At 42.7% G+C, this 21,921-nt stretch overlaps 1 protein-coding gene across 2 annotated transcripts in view; it reads left to right on the forward strand.

The window, feature by feature from the left end:
• The first annotated feature begins 16,865 nt into the window (after window positions 1-16,865).
• The window catches only part of Vcan (versican), a 104,232-nt gene continuing 99,176 nt past the window's right edge, over window positions 16,866-21,921 (forward strand). The window contains exon 1 of one of the 2 annotated variants that reach the window (XM_052159789.1): window positions 16,866-17,308. The gene's annotated coding sequence lies outside the window, so the exon portion shown is untranslated. The remainder of the gene's footprint in view (window positions 17,309-21,921) is intronic. The other variant, XM_052159787.1, reaches the window with a different exon arrangement.

Consider the following 21,921-nt stretch of genomic DNA (forward strand, 5'->3'; position numbering starts at 1 on the left):
TAATAATGTTTTATTTTATTTATTTATATCCACTAATGTTTTAACATCATCATGAGGACTGTGCTTGGTCTATGTTAAGTGTTCAACAATCCAGAGATGTTAGTCATATATTTGTATTGTTATTGTTTTTGTTGCCATCATAATCGTGTTTGGAAAGTGAGTGAGCTTAAAGCTCACTTGTAATGGTAGGGTAGTGTCTTTTGTAACATTTTGGATAAGCATGACCCTGGAAACAAAATATTTTGGTTTTGATAAGAAGGAAATAATATGATATGTGGATAGAATCAAACTGAAGTTAGAAATCAATGTCAGCCTTGGATGTTTATTTTATCCAATTAGAACTTCCTTTTGAAAGGAATGGCACTTTCCCTATTCAATTAAAAAAAAAAACTAGTACTGGCAACAGAACATTTCAGCATTTTAGGTCATAGTTGTCAAATGACTGTTTCACTGTATTTAACAGTTATTTCCACACACTAACCCCCCAGTAACAGTATGTCCAGGGGCCTGTACCCAAACACCCAGTCTGCCAAGTCCTGGAAGCACAGGGATCAGCTTACATTTAGCAATGCATAGCTACTTCAAGCACATTAAGTACTTGACGTCACCAGTAATCCAACATATGATATAGTAACAGAGTTTTGTCTGTAATAATGTAGTTGTTACTCATGCATAGGGAAATAGAATGAGTTAAAAAAAATCTTGATTTTGAGACCATTACAATTCCTGTGGATTATATTTTCCCAAGTGGAAAATAATTTGACCTTTCAAAGTAAGAGAAAATGTTTTCACCTAAACCATGAACCCAGGGTATTTTTAGAAAAATATTTCTTAGGGTCTGTGGAGACTGGAGCCCAACTTTGCAATTTCTAGTATTAAACTCTTGTGTTAAAGTGACTGGCACTGAAGTTCAGGGTGTTGTTATACTTCTCATAAGCATAAAATTTGATACTTTAATAAGACAACAAACAGATATGAATACCTTGCTGGTTAAAAAAATGTATGCGTTCAATTTATTTTCTCAACCTGAAAATTACTTTGATGTTTACTGAGTATAGCTTCCAAATTTTGTAGAAAATAATAGATCCTTCAAAATTAATAGATAGCCAAATATCAAATATTTAAAGTCTTCACTCTTTTTATTAAAAGTTGGACAACCCCCAATATATTTATGGGTTACCCATTTCTATCCTCAAACTATACATTTCATTCCCAAACTAAGTAATTATGGTTAGAAACTGATCTTAGTAAGCCCAGTAAAAAAGGTGTGCAGAAGAGCAGTTGCCAGTTCTATACACAGAGATCCATCACTGGTATCCATTGCTATGGATTGTGAACATCCGCATTTCACACACATGTGCCAGTACAGCGACTGGGCTTACTAAGATCTGGTGGTGTGGTTTAAATAATTGCATGTAAATAGAGTAAACTGACATGGAGGACTCACAGCACCAAGGACCCTGGATTCTTCTCTTTCTTTTCTGCCATCCAGAAGGTGACTTATAGAGACAACGCAATCCGCATCAGAGTATCACAGGCAGCAGAACAGATGAAGGGGAGAGGAGACCATGCTGCCGTGCTTCCAGAACATATCCCAGATGCTGCTTCTACCACTTTTGCACACATTGGTCAGAATTTAGTGCTATTGTCCTGTCTGTTAATAAGAACCCTGGAGCTTGGCATTGGTGGTGCATGCTTCTAATCCCTGCACTTGGGAGGCAGAGGCAGGTAGATTTCTGAGTTTGAGTTCAAGGCCAGCCTGATCTACAGAGTGAGTTCTAGAACAGCCAGGGCTGTACAGAGAAACTCTGTCTTAAAATGCAAAACACAAAGAACCCTGAAGGCGATCTTTTCTAGGAACTATGATCCCAGTGTGGTATAAAAGGGAAAAGACCTATTCGGAAAGGAATGACTGTCTGCCAGGGTGAAAGGATCCACTTCCATAGGGAGAGATGGGATTGTGTCCTGGCAAACTCATGGTAATTTGAAGGTATTAAGGAGAAAATGTGCTGAATACCCCTAGCCTCCTGAACACTTTAGCCACACAGAACATTGAACATAACCATGTGAAAGTTGAAAGATAGAATCTTGAACCTAGTTACCCTTAGTAGCACCACGAAAAGAATTCTTTTTTTTTTTTTCCAGCATGGCTTTTTTAAATTGGATATTCTCTTTATTTACATTTCATACGCTATTCACTTTCCCAGTCCCCTCCCCCGGGGAACCCCCTATTCCATCCCCCTCACCCTGAATTTTATGAGGGTGTTCCCCCACCCACCCATTCCCTCCTCCACCCACCCACTCCCTCCTCCCCGTCATGGCATTCCCCTACACTTGGCCATTGAGCCTTAACAGGACTAAGAGCCTCTCTTCCCATTGATGCCTCACATCCTCTGCTACATATGTTGCCATGGGTCCCTTCATGTGTATTCACTGGTTGGTCGTTTAGTCCCTGGGAGCTCTGGGGGATCTGGTTGATATTGATCTTCTTCCTATGGGGTTGCAAACTTCTTCAGTTCCTTCAGTTCTTTGTCTCACTCCTCCATTGGGGACCTCATGCTCAGTCCAATGGTTGGCTGCATTCATTTTTACTTAAACCATTTCATAAACCATATTTGTAACCAGAAAAAATTGGAGCAGAAGTTACAGTGAGTTACTTGGTGTAACTCACTTGTTGGACATACTAGTTGTTGGTTAGCAAACGTCATGCATATAAGCAGGACTCCTGGGGCACAGAGATCTCTCAGTGAGGAAAGTACTCACTGTACAAGTGTCAGAAGTGCCTGGGATTTGGATTTCCCCGGCACTTAGTAAATGTCAGGCCAGTATAGTGGAGTACATATAATTCCAAAGCTGGGAGTCTGGTCAGAGGATCCCTGGAGCAAGTAGACAGACAAGTTGAATCGGTCAGGTCAACTTGCTTTCAACTGGGAGACCTTGCCTCAGAACATAAAATGAGGAATGATGGGACAAGAAACTGATATCAGCCACTGACCTTCCAATCTATAAGCACACCTGTGTATGCAAATACATATGCACACACACATGCATGCTAACACATGCACAGACATGCATGCAAAACATATACACATACACCACAACACATGCAAAAATGATTTCTATGAATTCCTGTATGCTCAGTATAGTATAGTTTGTTCACTATAGAAATTCTAATTTGCTAGGTCTGGAGAAGAGTTTTATACCTTCAATTTAAACAGGTATCCAAGGTCATTTCTCAAAAGTATACTTTCAGTTTTCTGGTAATGCCATTAAGCAATGTAATTTACATACCAGACAATTTATCATTTCAATGATACAATTAAATGAGTTTTAGTAAATTAACAGAGCTAAGCATCCATCACTGTTAATACACTACAGAATCTGCTCATTACCACAAAATGAGTCCTCATGGCCATCAATAATCACCCTGTCCTGTCCTTTGTTCCCCAGCATGAGCTGCATACCTTCTGTCTATTTTGATGTGCTTATTGTCATTCATGCCATGGTCATTCAAGACATGGTCATTCGTAACTGCTTTCCTTCCTCTGGAGTGTTTTCAAGGTCCATCCATGGCATAGACTGCACCAGCTCATCATTTTTTTAACAATAAATAATATTCTGTTGTCTGGAAGTATTGTATCTTCTCTTTTCAATCGCTAGTTAATGGACTTTGACTTGTTTCTAGTTCTAGTTTATTATAACTGATGTTGCTACAGATTTTCATGATTTCAAGGTTTTATGTTCTCACTTCTCTTGGGTGAAATAGTCTCCCCTATCCTTAGCTTTTCACGAAACTCAAGCACTGGTCTCCAAAGTGGCTGCAGCACTTGCACTTCAGCTGACAGTGGAGGAACAATCTCACTCCTCCACATTCTCACCAGCACTTGTGATTATCTGATCTTTCGATTTCACTGTTCCAGCCAGTGTGGAGTAATACCTACTCAGGTTTTGACTTGTGTTCCCTTATTAATAATAATACTGAGAATTTTTTAATGAATTCCACAGTAATTTAAACACACACACACACACACAAACATGGATGTACACATGCATGCATATGTTAACAAAATGCTCACTTGTATATCCCTTTAAAATCAGGATTATTTATCCTTGAAATGTTGAATTCCTCTTATATTCTGGGTATAAGTTTCTGATCATATATATGTATATGATTAGTAAAACTTTCTTACTTTCCACAGAAATTTTTGGAATTTCCTAAAGCTTCCTTTTAAAACACAACAGACTGGTTATAGAAAGAAAAGAGGAAGGAAGGGGGAATGAGGGAAGGAGGATAGGAGGGAAGATGTGCTCTCTACTTTCCTGTCTCATCATATGATATTTCTCTCTTCTGCTTGAATTCCTGCTATGACATCATTGTGACATAATCAGAAGACATTCCTCAAGCTCCAGAAATATGAGATGAATGTACCTCTTTTTACAAAGACCCGTCCAGCCATAGAGATTCTGTCATTAAAACAGAAAGCACACCGATGGAACAAATAGACTCAATAAGATGAGAACATATAGAACCAGCATGAAAGCATAACTTGTGGGCTGTGGATATAGCTCACTGAGTAAAGTGATTGCTTTGCAAGCATCAGGACTTCACTTGAATCCCCAGGACCCATATTAAAAACAAAGGTCTTGATGAAGAGTGTGTACTTGAAATCCTAGAGCTGGAGAAATGGAAACAGGTTGTTACCTCGATACCTCCAAGTAAGTGAGGAACTCTTTAAAAATATAGTGAATGACCACTGAGCAATTGTGGGGCAAGTGGAACCATGCAGAACTGCATAAATGGTATCTGAAGTTGTCTTCTGGCTTCCACACACACACATATGTGCATTTGCACAACTTCACACACATGTGCACCCATACAAGTGTGCCCCTGTGCACACATGAACATTTACACTCACACACACAACACAAAATCACATAAATATAGTGCATGGATTAACAACAAATTATCATCTATAGAGTTAATGTGATGTATCAAGATTCTGTTTGTATCAGTCTACTTTCTACTGTTAGAGCAGAATATCTGGCTGGGTAGCATTTTTATCAGTTCACAGTTTGGTGGAGTAAGAACATAGCAATGACATTTGTTTGCCTCTCATGAGAGCCTTCTGGCTTATACATCATCATGATAAGATCACATATTGAGACTAGAAGCAAGAGATATTAAGGAGACAGAATTTGTCTTTTTCTAGCAAGCTGTTATTGATGGAGTTATCCTTAGTCCCATGAAAATTACACTGATTCATTCTAAAGGTGATATTTCTAGTGATATCATTACTTCCCACTAGGCTCTGACTTCCTATAATCTCTCTTTATAGGCACACTGAGAATGAAATTTCAGTATATAAGCTGTGGGGAACATATTCAAACTAACCATACCATAATCATTGTTATAGAAAGAGAAAAAAATTGAGATGCCTACAAAACTGTAAAATTATAAAACTTTTATGAACAAAATGGAAAGAACTGTATTTTCTTATTTTAAGTTATATTATAAAACGATAATACTCAAAGTGTCATGGTACTTTGTAAAAGCAAACACAGGCAAATGAAAATATACAAAGTAAAGAAGTAAGCTTATTTATATACAGTGGAGCAATCTTTTGAAAGTGCATGAAAAAAGTAAAAAATGGTAATCTGAATGAAAAAGACAAAAGCCTTTGGTAGAAGCTTTTTCCAAGGATGACACAGAAATGAGCAGTAACAACAAGACAAAGTGTTCTATGTCACAATTCATCATGGAACGAAAATCAAAATGATGGCACCATTTCACACCTGTCAAGATGATCATCAATACAGACCTATCAGGAAGAAGACATGGAGCCCACAGACACAGCCCAGCAGTTACAGCACCGCTGCTGTTTCAGAGGACCCTGGCTCAATTCCCAGCATCCACATGGTGGCTCATATCTCTCTGTGACTCCAGTTCCCTAGGCTTCAGAGCCCTCTCCTGACCTCCACTGGCACTAGGCGTGCACATGGTGCACACACATACATGCAGTAAAATTACACCAAATAAAACATATAAATCCAAAATAATTTTTGAAAGAAAATATATAGGAAAATGGATAGTTCATACGTCATTATAAAAACACAAAGTTATGGATCCATTATTGAAATAGTATGGAGTTTCTTCAAAAAACAAGATTAACACTTCAACATTTTTCAACAGTTCCACTTCAGGGCATAGTCTTTCGAAAATATAAAATTAGATTTCAAAAAGCCAGTCACACTTCACTTCAATATTTGTGATAGAATTGGTCACAAAAAAAAAAAAACAAGATAAAAACCCCTATGTTTCAAGTAGATAGATGAATGAAGAATTATCCACACATCTGCACATATAGACACATTTATAATAATGCGACTTAGAAGGGCACAGATGAGCTTACAGGGGTTTACACCAATAGAAATTGACCAGAAATAGGAAGGCAAATGCAGCAAGCTCTCATACGCATGAAGTCTACAGTAGTTGAATTTAGAGAAGCAGAGGCAAGAAGCACAGTAATCTAGAGTCAGTCTCAAGGCAAGAGAAACGGTCAAGGGGTGCAAAATCTGAACTTTTTTACTCAGTTCCAGAAGCCCAATCAGAGCGTCGTAACTATAGTAACAAAGTCGCACTGTACACTAACAATCTGCCGAGTAGGTCTGAAGCAGATGAACGCATTGACTGGTCTAACTGTGACAGCAACCTAGTAGCCCATATCAAGGCATAACATATTATATGAATATCTACAAGTTTTATTTGCCAATTATTTTAAATGGAAAGACACACACACACACACACACACACACACACACACACACACACACACATAAAGAACAGAAGAACAATTGACCAGGCCACCCCTGTTGCAGCTCCTCCTCTCCAGAGTAGGAAAGAAGGGAAAGGGGAAGGAAAAGGAGAAGAAGAAAGCAGAGGTCGCCAGCCCCCCCCCCCCACACTTCCTTCTTCATATTCTTTGGGCAACTAACATGGAAACTTCATAGACAGAGAGTCTTAACTGGAGCATGAGGTTGTCCTTTTAAACAATGTCAGGACAGAATTAGTTAAAAGTATACGAAGAGTTATGGAATCTACTAAAGATTAGGGATGCCTAAACTCCAGATCCATTGAACCTAGATGTCCCTCAACAGAGGAATGGATGCAGAAAATGTGGTATATTTACACAATGGAATACTACTCAGCAATTAAACACAATGAATTCATGAAATTTTTAGGCAAATGGTTGGAACTGGAAAATATCATCCTCAGTGAGGTAACTCATTCACAAAAGAAACACATGGAATGCAATCACTGATAAGTGGAGATTAGCCCAGAAGCTCTGAATATCCAAGACACAATTGACATATCAAATGATTCTCAAGAAGAAAGAAGGAGAGGGCCCTGGTCCTGGAAGGGCTTGATGCAGCATTGTAGGGGATTATCAGGACAGAGAAATGGGAGGGGGGTGATTGGGAAATGGGCAGAGGGAAGAGGGCTTATGGGACTTATGGGGATGGGGGGAACCGGGGAAAGGGGAAATCATTTGGAATGTAAAGGAAGAATATAGAAAAAGAAAGAAAGAAAGAAAGAAAGGAAGGAAGGAAGGAAGGAAGGAAGGAAGGAAGGAAGGAAGGAAGGAAGGGAGGAAGGGAGGGAGGGAGGAAGGAAGGATGCCTAATCTCTTGGTGAGGAGAATCCAAGCAGTCATAGCAGACTGTGATTGGAAAGAATGCCCATTTCTGCTTCCATCGGATAGAATTTGTCAAGTGAGCAACTGAATGCATTCTTAGCGTTTTTTCTTTCCACTTGCTCCCCAACTGCTTCACAGGTCTCCAGGTTAATGCTACCCTCCCTCAGGTTCTGCCTTTGACATGCATACTTTCAGTCTGGATGAGACAGCTCTGGGTATTTCAAGAAGCAGTGTCTAATTACGAGTAACTCTCTGAGTATTCCCCAAGTTCTTGCCTTCTTAAATTCAGTTTTTCTATTTCTTTGTTCTCTATAAAAATATGATTGCATTTTCCAGAGTGTATCTAGGTTTTCTTTCTAGTTTACATCATAATGTGCCATTCTCTACTTACAATGATCTGGAAACTTTTTTTTTATTTCCAGGAATATAGTCCCCAGGATATAAAATCCTGGAAAGTCTATTGCTTAAGACCATACATGAGAAGGGCAGAGTTAGTGGCATTATTCCTGAAGACTCCCTAAGAGAAATAAACCATGAATGAATGCTACTTGGCTGCTACAAAGCCGGCCTCTCCTCACTGCAAGACTTTTTATTTATTTATTTATTTATTTATTTATTTATTTATTTATTTATTTATTTATTTATTGGCTGCCAGAATAAGAGCTCCAGTAAAGCAGAGCTGCTGGTGGCAGATACTGAGGTCACATGACCCAAAGAGCAGAGATATTACTGTGCTCTCTCTCTCTCTCTCTCTCTCTCTCTCTCTCTCTCCTTCCCTCTCTCCCTGCTTCTGCTTCTTTGCAAACCTCTGTGGAACATCCTCTCCTCTTGGAGATAAAGATGTTTACTGATAAGGAAAAAGCTGGGAACTAATGAAAGGAGAGCATGAGGGGCTACAATGACTCCCTGCTCTCTCCTCCCGCCCTCTGTCCCTGGATCATTTAAATCTGGGGTTGTGCTCTGCCTTTTCTTAAGTGTCATTCTAGAGTTCGTTTTATTTGATTTACTTAATGTTTTAAGATCTTAAAGTCCTGGAGCAAGTGCTCCCATTACAGCTAGCTTGTTCAAGGCAACAATGCTCTCCCTAGTTTACCACACCCCTCCTGGCTCTCTGTGTTTGCCTTCTCTGCTTTCTTTCTTCTTTTATGTTAACCTTATGGCCTCAACTAGGAATTGGAGCTCGCATTCCTCCTCAAGGCAGAGAGTATCTGTCTTTCCTAGTCTCATCATGGCTATTATCTAACAAATGTTACAGGGCATGGAGTAGCCTCAATTGGTGTAGCCTTTCTTCACAGACACACACACACAAACACACACACACATACACATACATGCATATAGACACACACACAGACACATACACACGGACACACACACACATATACACACACACACACACACAAACACAGACACACACACAGAGACACATACACACACACACACACACACCACACACACGTGCATGTGTGAGATAAAATCAAATATAGAAGTGATTCCTAGGTCTGTGTACAGGAAATTTCCAGAGACTACTAGCTGATGGGGGTGGGGGCAACTCACCTTGAACATAATCACACCTCCTACAGGCTGAGGTTCTTGCAAAGAGGGAACTGGGAGAAAGCCAACCTCCCTTGGCATTTTCTTGTTCTGCTTCAAACTAACCAAAGAGGTGGCAGCTACCTTTCACCACACATTTCTGAAGCCATGATGTCCTGTCCAATTGAATGGGTCTGAACAACTGTAGATGCCTCAGGAACTGTGAGCCTAAAGGAACCATTTTCCTGCTGTTTGTAGCAGATGCACTGTTGTGGTGATCAGAAAAGTAACTGTTATGATGAATAAAATAGGAGGAGGAGATGAGGGAGGAATGTCAGAAACAGAACACATAGCCACTGTATCAGGGAGGGAGCTACATATAAGGAACATGTCTACAATTGACCCTGATGGAGACTGAGTGAAAGGCCAAGCCATATATCAGGCCCAAGCAGAGACCTATCCCATGGGTAAGCACCAATCCCTGACATTATTTTACACTTTCAGACAGGATGGCTGCCCTCAGGGAGGCTCCAACCAGCAGCTGACTCAGACAGATGCAGAAACTCACAGACAAGCAGTGGATGGAGCTTGGGGACTTGGAAGAATTGGGGGAAAGGACTGCCGCCATTGAAGGGAATAGAAACTCAACAGGAAGAACAAGAGACCTGGATACTTGGGGACTCTAAGAGACTGACCCACCAACCAAAGAGCACACACAGGCTGGACCTAGGCCTCCCTACACATATGTAGCAGATGTGCAATCTTCATGTGGGTCCTGGACAACTAGAGCGGGGGTGGGGGGCATCCCAAAAGCTGTTGCCTATCTGTGGAATCCATTGGCTATCTTGTTTGGCCTCCATGGGAGAAGAAGTGTAGAGAGTTGTTGTGCCAGGGTTCGGGGGATACTAGGGGAGGCCGTCACTCTCTCAGAGGAAAAGGGGAGGGGAGAGGGACAGGAAGTAGGGACAGTGATCAGGATATAAGATGAAGAAAAAGATGATGGTTATGTGAATTTATAGGCTTTCTTGCTGTCCTTTCTGTTAAGATTCACTGATATTTTCTAGGCTAGCTCTCATGTGGCTGAGGATTGTTTTTCAGAGTTGAGACATTTGAGTGTCAAAGAAGGTCTTGGTAGGGGTTGGAGAGATTGGCAGAGACTAAGTCAGAAGTGTTGTTAAGGATGCAAATGGGTATAAGAGTGGCAGATGGAGGGCATGTCCTGACTTGGACTTCTAGATGGAAGGATTACCCTTATTTATCTGGCTTAGGATTTATCATTACAACCTGCTGGGACTGAGTAAAAATTTACTGTTGCTACTTTTACAACCTCCTCAACCTGGATAGTGTTTAAAAAAAATGGGAATTACAGCAAATATAATTCACACTTTTCATAGGCCTTGACGCCCGTCATTTCTGGGAACATCAGCTCACCTCCCTAGCACAGCTCAATATCATTTAGCCTAGAGCACTGCCTAGTCCTTTTCCCTGTGGAAATAAAACTAAAGCCCAGACAGCTTCCCACGTGGCTGTAGGAGAGGATTAACACCCTTTGGAGAAGCTTTTAACCAAGTACCCAGATGCTTTAGAATCTCTTCTCCCAGCACAGACTTGGAGACAACATCTCTGAGTCATCATCCATCCCCTATGGAGTAAATGCATGCTGCCTGTGGTAAAACTGCTTGAAATGCCTGTCTGCCCTCCCTCCTTTGCCTCCATATTTTCTTATCAACTTTTGGAGACCTAGCCTCCTCATTTGCAGACTCTCTGCTGTGGGAATCCAGAATGAGACAGGCATCTTGTCAGATGATATGGAGGAAGAGGCAGCTGCAGGCACCAAAGAATAAAGGAGACAAAGGATCACAAAATATTTGTGGAAACAGAGGAATGGGAACAGTCATTGCACATTCTCAATTGGATTTTATTTTGTTTTCTTTTGGAAAAGGCTTTTAAACTGGATTTTGGGGTTGGGGTGCAGGAGGAGGCAGTTGAGACAGGGTTTCTCTATGTAGCTCTAGCTATCCTGGAATTCAGTCTGTAGATCAGGCTGGCCTCTAACTCAAGGATTCACCTGGCTCTGTCTCCTGAGTGTTGGGATTAAAGATGTACCCTACCACCATCTGGATAAAAACAGATTTTTAAAAGATCGCACTATTTTAACTTTTAGCAAGTTGCTCTATTTTTCTGTTGCTAATTCCTGCCAGTGGCTAGCAGCCCCGAGACCCTCAGTGTGTTTAGGTTTTGTGGTCTTCTTCTCTTGTTAGCATAATTAATGCTTCCTTTTTACTCTCAGGTCCTTTTCACATGGCACAATTGTACAGCACATCAACGATGGAAGAAGCCCAAACAAACCTTTAAGCTGTGTCATTTAACCATTTCCATTGGGTAGAAATAAGCATGATTTCTCCAATGTTCAATGAAGTCAATCCCTGCAATAACAAGTCATCAGAGTAGGTTCAGGGAAGACCGTTTCCAGTGAAGGACACGGTTGCGTTCAGCTGCTGCCTTTCTTCAATGGAAGTCAAGGAAGTGCTTTTCATTCTTTGTTTTTTAAGCCTCTGACTTATCCGGGTAATAAGAATAAGAAAACTGTATTTTCTATTACAAAACTGCATAAAAAGCAGTAAATGATTTGTCGAATTGAACAAATAAAAGACCGTTATGAACAACAGTCCGTGACAAGTGTTTGCTGAGACTTATACCTCTACTGTTTGCTTGAATTATTATAACAAATATTGGACTTTCATTTATTTATTCTTGTGTTAAGATGTGACTGCTCATATGTTGGGAAGTCCATGATATTTAACTAGTACTACAATCCTCCTAAGGGATGGATTAAAAATAGGACCCCTGTCTTTCACTTCTCTGTTCCTATGCGCACCCAGGTGTTCTCCAAATGTCCCTCCCACTGTGTACAACTATTTCCTGTTTTACCTCCTGATTCGCTCACTGGGGACACACCAGTGGGGTCTTCTGGTACTGTCCACTTTGCAGCTTTCAGTAAACTCCTTGCTTCCGAGTCCTTCTGTGGTCCAGTTAAATAATTGGAGACTGCTTGTCACTGAACTCAAATAGCAGCTGGCAAAGTTCTGCCTCTCAGGAACCCTCTGCATTGCTCTTGCCTAGCCTCACAGATGCCAAGGTCTCTAACACTTCCTTGTGTTTCGAAACCAACTCTTCATTGCTTGGTTCAAGCAGAATAATCTTCTACAAAATCTGACCCATATATTTTTGGAGGGCAGGAGAGGAAGGGAAAGAGTTTGAGAAAGTGACTAAGGAGGAAGACTAGCTGTGATTTCATTCAGTTGGACTACTTTCTTAAGGTCTTGGTCTTTTCCTTTGTAGCAAAAACAGTGTTTGTGATGCTTTGTCAAGGCAGCCTCCCTGGGTGAGTGCAGATGTGGTGAGCCATTTGGCTGCTGTGTGGACAGACTCAGAGTCTCTCTTCTCCCTAATGAAGTCATCTCTGCTCCAAGCCCAGCCTCTCCCATCCATGTTGGAATTTGGCTTTGGTTTGCATAGTTCTGTTGTGATGTAGATGGCCTTCCAGTTAAGTTCTAGAGAAATCTATCCAATCTCGCACAGGAAGTAAGAAAATACTTTTTTTAACATTTTAGTTACCTCTAGAAGTTACCATACAAAGTGATCAGTTTCATTTTGACATTTATGAGCATACTTTATTTAAAGGGGTGTGGGGAAGGCTAATTAAGAGCAAAACTATTGAAAGAAAATGTTTACCCAAACATTCTCATTTAGGAGCTTGAGGAGACAGAGGTTCAGGATTTTTTTAAAATTGTTTTTTTTTTCTTTTGGAGTTGTTGCTCTCTGTATTTGTTTGTGCTAAGTATTTCTCTCTCCCTCCTCTCTCCCTCCCCTCTCTCTCATACACACACACACACACACACACACACACACAGAGAGAGAGAGAGAGAGAGAGAGAGAGAGAGAGAGAGAGAGAGAGAGAGAGAGATGATATAATGCAATCTTACAAAATTGTTAAGCAGGTTAAAAGTACAAAATGCTTGTCCTTGATGTAATTTCTTTTTAAAATTTCTGACAACCTTAAAAAAAAAAAAACTGGCTTTCTCCTTGGAATTAAAAAAAGAAAAGAAAAGAAAAGGAAACACTCTCTTGGGTACATTTGTCATCTGTAGCTTCTTTTAATGATCCAAGCAGCATACTGTCTGGTTGTGCCTAAGATCAGCAGATCAGGGTACAGAAACATGAACTCTTTGTTTCTTCAGTTTGAATAGGACAGGCTGATCCAGAGCCCAGCAACAGATATTGCCATGTGTCACCCAATCAACAGCAGGAGGACACTGTAATTCGACCCTAACAGACCTTGGCAGGGAGTGTAGAGGAGTATAGATGAAGGTAATGAGATTCCCTGGGGACACCTGCCACCTATATCTTTTTTCTGCTTCAAGACCTTGGGTGGTTGCCTCCAAGCTCAGCCAAGTTCCTTAAGACTAGATCAAAGCGCAGCTGCAATGCGTGCATAGTGCCTCAGGCTTTTAATTTCTAGTAGATGCCAGCAATATGAATGAATGTCTTGCTTTATCTGCCTGAGATTCTGGAATTTACATACCCAACATCCCCTGTGCCAGCATCTGATCTTAGGAGGGCACTCACACAATGAGATTTTAACTGGATTTAGATTTTATCATAATATATGTGTAAATATACTATTGGCATTAAAAGCTGTAAAATAATATTTCCCATTTTAAAAGTTCTAGTAATTTTACCAGACATTGGAGAGTCTGAAATAGCTGTTTTCTAATTTTCTCAGAAGAAAGAAAGCCTGCAAGAACACTTAAATCCAGCCTGGGGAGATAGCTTAAAGGTGAAGTGCTCTTAGGGCACAAGCAAAAGAACCTGAGTTTGAATACCTGACACCTACCTAAAAAAGTAGGGCACCAAGGCTCCTGTCTGCAACCGCAGTGCTTAGGAGGCAGAAGCAAAAGGAGTGTCTCTATAATGAAGATAGTAATAGTAATAGTCATAGCCATAGTAGTAAATAATAATAACAATAACAATAATAATAATGATGATGATGATAATGATATAGAGATAAGTTAGGGAAATGCCAGGTGTTAAGGTTTACACTCCACTTTCACACATGCACACAGGAAAACACTGACACACATGTTCACCACTCCTGTACATACACAGAGATAGGCAGAAACAGTTAAGCAGAGAAGACAGACAGTCAAGGACACACAAAAAACCTCAAATTTCAATGTATTTATAGGCTATCCTAAATATAGCTTGTTTTGTACTTTTAAAAAAAAAATAAAGTCTTTATTTTAGGTAGCCAAAGCAGAGGATCTGTCCCCAGGGAAAGAAAGTAGATATTAAGCTATATATTATTTTGCTATTTGACAGTTTTAAAAGGTGTTTAGTTTTCTAAATAATAACTTTGGGAGCCAGGGAAGTGGCAAGACTTGCAGTATAGCTTCTTCACCACTGTCTGTCCCTTAGTAAGCTGATACTACCTAAGAGAGTGCCTTTGCACTGTACACCACTTGTCTGTAGATGATATGAGGGAGGGACTATGAATGTTTGCCAACTAAGGAAATAAAGTAAAAAAAGGAAACAAGGTAAAACCCAGACATTTGACAAGATAAAGTAATACATCTCACAATAAAAGTGTATCCAACCGATGACTTTTTATTGTGTCTCATGTGTACATGATGCTTGTAGTAAATACCGATCATTAGCGTGTCTGGGAAACAGATATCAATCTATCACTAGTTGCTTCTGCCCCACTTCTTTGTAGTCTTGTCTATTCAAGTGTATTCTGAAGGGAGAGTAGGGTAACAGAGAGTTGATAAGCTTTTAGGCCAATGATCTATCAAAAAAAGTAACCTTGGGCAAACCACTTAACTGTAAAACTCAAACTAGGTTCACTTGAATGTAAGAAATAGATTAATGATAACAACTTGAAGCAGTTCAGAGAAAAATCTATCTACCCCAATGCCTAGAATATAAATTCCAATTGAAATTCATTATATTTTACTCTTCTTTGTGAATGAATTCCTGTTGATTTGAGAGTTGTGTTCTGATAAGCATCTCTGGTCTGTGTAACCTTGGGTGAGTCACTTTCTGTGCCTGGTTGTGTTGGTATGTTAGATGCAGTGACTGGAGTCTGACATCATGATGTGGCTGTCATTCTGAACAATACGTGGGATGAAATTTCAGTTTTAGTACTGGTAGTACAATCATTGCAAGTGGTAGTACAAGTCTCCGCAAGCCAAACTGATTTCTCAGTGGTCCACAGCATGGTTACGTCACTCATTGCTGTGAGTTGTATGTAATGGGTCCATGAAATTCACATCTGAGAATGGAATCGTACTGATAAATCTACCACATGTTTATCATTTAAGATCTATGATCATATTGGATCTATAAACCTTAGACAAGGGTCCACATGCTGAGGAGTCTAGGTTACAAGTTTAGAACTGTGGTTGCAGCCAATCTAATTAAAGAAATCCAGAGTAAAGACAAACTTTCTGCGTTAATCACTACTGTTTCTGAAGCCCTGTGCTTGATGTAATTTTCTAAGCAAAACATTCAGAGTCAATAATTACAAGGATATTTCCATATTGGTGTAGGAGGAAAAGTTTGTAATTGTTTCAGTACTCGGAGAGTTACTTCGACGTGTCTTGCGAACTTATTTTGTCCTCTCTCCATAAAATCATACCAGACTTCAAAGTAACGGAAAATTCAAAGTCACCCTTTTCTCAGGGGCAGAAATCCTTTGTGCTAACTGTTTGACCCTTTGCTCTTTAAGGCCCTAATGAAGTCTTTTGTGGTTCAGTGAAGGGTGTGCTTCTCTATATAGATGTTGTTTACATCGATGGATCAGCCTGTGTAGGAAAAAAGAAATGCGAACATGAAAGATCCCATTTCCTGACAACATGGAACGACTGGTAAGTCCAAGAAATCTGAGTTAGGCAGAACATTCTCCAAGAGATCCTGTGAAAGACAGAGGGATGGAAGAAGGAAGGAACTGAAGTACATTTAAGGCAAGATGCAGATTTGTGTCAGAGAAAGGATTCTCTTTGAATGGGACAAGGGATTGCCTGGGGGGATTTCCTGTCCAGCCCTTTATTGCCAGAGTCTTTGTGTAGGGCCTGATGCCGCGAGCTCCCCATTGGGCAGTTTCCTAGGGAGAGCTTTTGCGTCTCCCTGGGGCTTGGGATCTCACTTTTCTCAGTATCTCTTTCAGGTTGGCAGGGGCGTTGAGTCTGACACCTCTTCTGATGGGAAGAGCTAGCTCCGTGATCGCATAAACACACATAAACGCAAGTTCTTGGCCGATTTTATAGAGTCACGTCCGCTCCTAAGAACTGACCATACTTATTTGCTCCGTGCTTGCTGGCCGCACCAGAGCCTGGGGACTCCGTTCCCCTAATTCAGAAGTAGCAGCACAGGGCGGGGAAGAGGGGGTGGGGTGGGGAAGGGTGGGAAGGTAGTTGCTTGAGACTGCACAGTGAAGTGTATGGAGTCACTGAATGAGGAGCAAGGATTTCCCCCGCAGCCTATTGGTACTTCTCATCAGGAGGAAACACTGAGAGGTGGGAGTGCCTGGTGAGGGAGGCAGGCGGTCCCTACCGCAGGCTCTGGGACCTCCTTTCCGCCCCTCCGCCTGTTTCCAAGCCTGGGCTCTTTGGAGTGGCTGACGCTGTGGAGCGCTTCAGGAGCCTGTGAATGAACCCTCCTCCTCTCCCTCCTCCTTCTCGCCGAGTCTCCTCCTCGGCTCTGACGGTACAGTGATATAATGACGGTGGGTGTCACAACCCGCATTTGAACTTGCAGGCGAGCTGCCCCGAGCCTTTCTGGGTGAAGAACTCAAGGCGCGCGGGTGCAGCAGCTGCGACCATTAGGTGCTGCGGACAGGCGCTGGGACAAGGATCTGCGGCTAGCAGCGCATCCTCCCTCCTCTCCAGCTCCGTCCTGCACTCGCCGCATCCTTCCCCAGGCGACCGCGCTTCCTATGTGATCTGCCGGGGCAACGCCGAGTCCATCCTCACAGCTCAGCGGTGAATTTCCCCCCAAACTGCTGTAAGCCGCCTTTCAAGGTAATCACGTTTCTTTTGTTCCCCCATTTAAAAGACAGGGGGAAAACTTGTTGGGAAAAGAAAACCGCCCTGCTTAGTGTGTGTGTGTGTGTGGGGGGGGGATTTACATTGCAATTGGAAGAGGGCTTTAATTAAAGCCAAGAGGACTAGCTGTAAGGCGAAGTTAAGAAAATGTGCGCACTTTAAAACATGAAGGTAACTTTGAAAGAGGCGCTTGTTAAGGAGAGGAATTCAAATAGACCTTGGTGCTGAAAAAGATCTAGACAAAAGAAGTTCGGGGTGGGGTAGAGGAAAAGGACGAACGGAATAGGGGGAAGGGATTTTGTAGAGAAATCCTAGAAAAGTCCTGCTACCTTGAGTTGGAAAAATGGGAGGGACTCCTCACACCTTGATTTTTGTTGCCTTTAAACTGGTCAAGGCAAAAGTTTGAATGGAGAGTCCCCAAACTTTGCCCAAATACCAGCCCCTGAAACCACCTTAGGGCAGACCACCTGGTTTCCTGGCTCCTGGTGTGTGGTCAGTGTCTCTGGTTCCTGGAAAGCCACCCCTGGGCAGCTCTTGACAAGGCAGCGGGGTACTTTAACTGGCCGCGACCTGCGCGGACCTGACCATTTCCCCCGACCCCTCAGGCAATGTGGAAGGCTATCTGGCAGGGTCCCGGGGCTGCGTTTCTTTGATGACTTGGGGGCTGTCAAAGCTCTCTCACGTTGCCCCTGTGTTCTTTTGTCCTGCGCGTGGTGCGCCCGAGCCAGCCGGGAAGGCGCAATGGATGGGGGTGGGGTTGTTGGAACACGGTGGAGGTCTGGGAGGCTCCAGGGCGGGAAAGCTTTCCCTGAACTAGAGGGGTGTGCAGTATTCCGCCCCCCCTCGCCCTGGAAAGAGAAATGAGGGCTTGTCCCCCAATCTTTACCAGCAAACTAGGACCCAGAGACTCTCCAGACAAAGGTGGCGTGGAGACCCGAATTGGTGACCAATTGGTCCAGTCTTCTCGTCTGGATTACAGCAGCCCTCTGTTCGCTTCTTGTATCTTCATCCGCTCCCATTTCTCCACTTGAGTTGAGCAACTTTATGGTCTGGTGGAGTGGTTGTGGAGAGTGCGTGCCGGGTTTCCCCGGGGACGCCCTAGCTGAGAGTCCTAGTGCCCTGAGTAGGCGTGGGCATTGCAGAGACTTCTCTAGTGCCTGCAGACCCGGGACATCCCGGTTGTCTCGGCTTGTTCTCGGTGTCAATGGGCGTGGACCGCTCAGGGGGTTAGACAGAAGAAACAGTGGTAAGAAAATAATGTCATAGCCTAAACTATTTGCGCTCGGGTCCAACTACGTTCGCCTCCGCATGTCCTGCATGTTCTCGGGATCCTGAGGAAAGGGGAAGAAATCGCCCCCACGGCTGTAGGGCTGTACCAACTCAAGTACACCCGCAGTGGAGACTCGCTATCTGTGTCCCCTCATCTTTGTGTCTCTTTCTCAGTCTCCATCTTCTCTGTCTTCTCTCGCCCCTTTCTACCTCCTCTCCGCTTTTGCGCCCCCTCCCCCACGGCTGACAAATGAATGGCTAGTGTGAAATCCCTTCCTTCTCTGCCCGAGGAGGCAGGCCCGGAGGGAGGAGCAAGGGAGAGGCGGTGCGCTCCTTAAGATCTGCTTGCAGTTGGGTGTTTCAGACTAGCAGAACCCAGATGTCTAGGAATAGAGAGTTTTGCAGTAGGTGTGGGCTCCCCCTGATGGAGGAATTCAGCACAAACGGAAAATAGGGCCAGAAAACCACTTTTATATCCGTTGGTTCAAAGAGAGAAGACCCGAGTTCTTTTTTAATAGTCAGTTTTCCACTTCAGAATCTGGGGAGTGAATCTTGGGGTTTGGAGAAGACATAAAGAAGGGAATTTGGCCGTCCCCAAAACACGGGCTCCTTTTCTTCCATCCGCCTGGCTTCCCGCGGCGCTCTGGGCGGCGCCTGCAGCTGGGTCAACTAACACAGCCTGGGATAGTCAGGTTTGTGGTTTCCTGACGTGCAATTTGCTCATCTTTCAGAAAAGTAATAAAGGTACTTGCTTTGGCAAATTTCGCTAAGGTCCTTGAACACGATACTAGGGCTCTGTTCCAGGCTATTGCAAAAGAATCCCCCCATTCCTCATCCAAAACTTAACTTCCTCAACACCAGGACAGGCGTTGCTGCACGTGGAAACTGGGGCGAAGGCGGGCGCCTAGAGGCAGAGGAAAGGAGGTTTTCCACTGGGAAAGAATGGGACAATGGAGGGTCGGCGGGGGGGGGGGCGGGGGGGGAGGAAAGGAAAGAAAACGAAACAGATGGATGCAATAGCCCGGATCCGAAAGAACTGGTTTCGAAATTTTGATCTCACTTTCATGTCTGTTATTCTGAAAACGGTAACGACAGCGAGCGCATCCTTGCCTTGTGCGGGCCTCCAAAGGAACTACAGAAGCAGAGGTGGTCCGGCCCCGCCTACCGGAGCGGGGCTAGCCTCCTCCTCCCCTAAACTCACCCTGATTTGGAGGAGGGACCCTGCTAGGCACTCCCTTCCGCGGCGGGGGTTCTCTATCCGCCACGTGGGCTGGAGCTTTAGCTCAGGGCGCGAGACGGGTGTGACTTCCTGGGCTCCCAGACAGCTGCACAGCTGCTCGGGCGAGTCGCTTAGCCTAAAGTCTCCAGCGGCCGCAGCCAACTGGGGCGGGGCTGGGCTGGATCCGGGTGGGGCCTCGGCTGGCGTGCCTCCTGGGCCCCAAAGGCTCGCTGAGGCTGGAGCGGATCCAACTTCTATTCAGATAGCACCAAACGCTCATGTTAAAAGCCGTTAAAATACTCTTTTCTCTTGCTTTTTGGGGGAGTGATATGCAAGTACACAGTTTTTGCTCTAAAAGGAGAAGTGAAGATTTATTCTAAGTCAATTTTTGGCATGAAAATGAGACAAATTTGTGATTGCACCATGCATTTTTTCTCAAATACATTTACATTCCTAAGGAGCACTTTTAGCCAGCAACAAAATTAATGCTGCTGTAATTGAGTATCAGCCAGGATCATTAGAGTGGGCAGGGGGTAGGTGTCTAGCACAAGTTGACCAAATGGCTGATAAAAGACCTGGGTTGGTTGGCAGCGGGGGGGGGGGGGGTAGGCGAGGGGGGTGCGGGGAGCGCTGCGGTGGGTCTGGTGATGTAGACCGGACCCTACTACCCTCCATCCTCTAATTCGGAAGAGCTAAGCTTTAATGGTCCTCTCTCCCACCTTAAATTCTGTTTATAATTGGTCCATTTTCGTGGGGTTTTTTTTCTCTCTCTTTTTTTCTTCTCTCTAAAAGCTACAGCCTAAATTGTGCTAAGTACTGGTTGGCAACTGTGTCAAACTCAGAAAATATTCACATAAAAGCCTAAAATGGAATGTTTTGGATTTAATAGGAAAACATTAGTGGAAGCATCAGATAGTTTTCTGAGGTGGAGCAGATTATCATTGTAAGAGGAACATACAAAGGAGGGGGTCCACAGATTCTGAGTTCTAGTTCTGAGCGCAATATAATAAAGGAATACTTGACAAATTGCATCTGCATGTCCCCACTAATGCTACAAAGGGTTCCAATAGATTTCCAAGCGGTTGAGCAATTACTTCCTCCAGAGGAAGTCCACAGTCCTTAATCTTCTTGTGGGTGGTGGAAAGAAGGATGGATTCAAGACCATCACTTAGAATTTATGTAAGAGTTCAAAGTTTGCTTTTCCTTGGTGGTTTAAAAAATTAAGCCTCTTCATAAGTCTTATTTCCTTCCTTAAAAAAAAAAGGAGAAAGTTTGAAAAGAATTTCTTTAGGTTAATAGGTGTTTATGCAATCAGGCTTACCCCCTTTCTTGGCTTTCTCTAACTGCAGGGAAAACCCCGTGGTATTCCATGCTGCCTCCATCTGTATACGAGTAACTTTCTGTTTGGGAAGGATATAAAGAGTGAGGAAGGATACAAAGCTGAATATGATTAGTGTGGGTGATGAGCCCATTGTTCTGTCTCTCCTTACACGGCTTAAACACTCTCAGGTTAATGATTAGCCAATAATGGGACATCCTAGATGGAGCCCCTGGAAGCTTGCAGACCGACGGAATGTCTTCCTCACACACATACTTAAGCTCTTTTGTTTTTTTCCTGGTGGAGTTTAAAATTTTTGTAGCCTTTATTCATGGACAAACAGCCACAGATTCTTTATTTCAGATGGCATGTAGATCAGAGAAGGGCAGAACTTTGAGACATGCAGGTTGCTTTGGGGCAAAAGAATGAATGCTTATACTAGGTGGATTTTTAAAATTTCCTCCACCCACCTAGAGAAATCAGTTAGGGGACAGACAAACAGTCATTGTTAGAGGTTATTTGCTCTGGTCTAGAAAAAATGTGCTGCCTGTTGCAGACATTCAGAGTCAGAACATGGAGAGTAAAGGCACAGGTCTTGACCAAGTTCTATTTGAATTAGTAAAATTTCATTAGTTTCTTCTTATAATCTAGACTTGGTAGATGTAAAAGTCTATAAGCACATCTTGAACACAAAGTCAAATCTTATGTGAAGTTCTTAGAATTGGATGTGATGGAGTAGTTTTAGTACATAAGATCTTTGTTAAAGGTGTTTATTTTATAACC

The sequence above is a fragment of the Apodemus sylvaticus genome, chromosome 16, assembly GCF_947179515.1.
Source record: "Apodemus sylvaticus chromosome 16, mApoSyl1.1, whole genome shotgun sequence".
In the NCBI taxonomy this organism is placed as follows: domain Eukaryota; kingdom Metazoa; phylum Chordata; class Mammalia; order Rodentia; family Muridae; genus Apodemus; species Apodemus sylvaticus.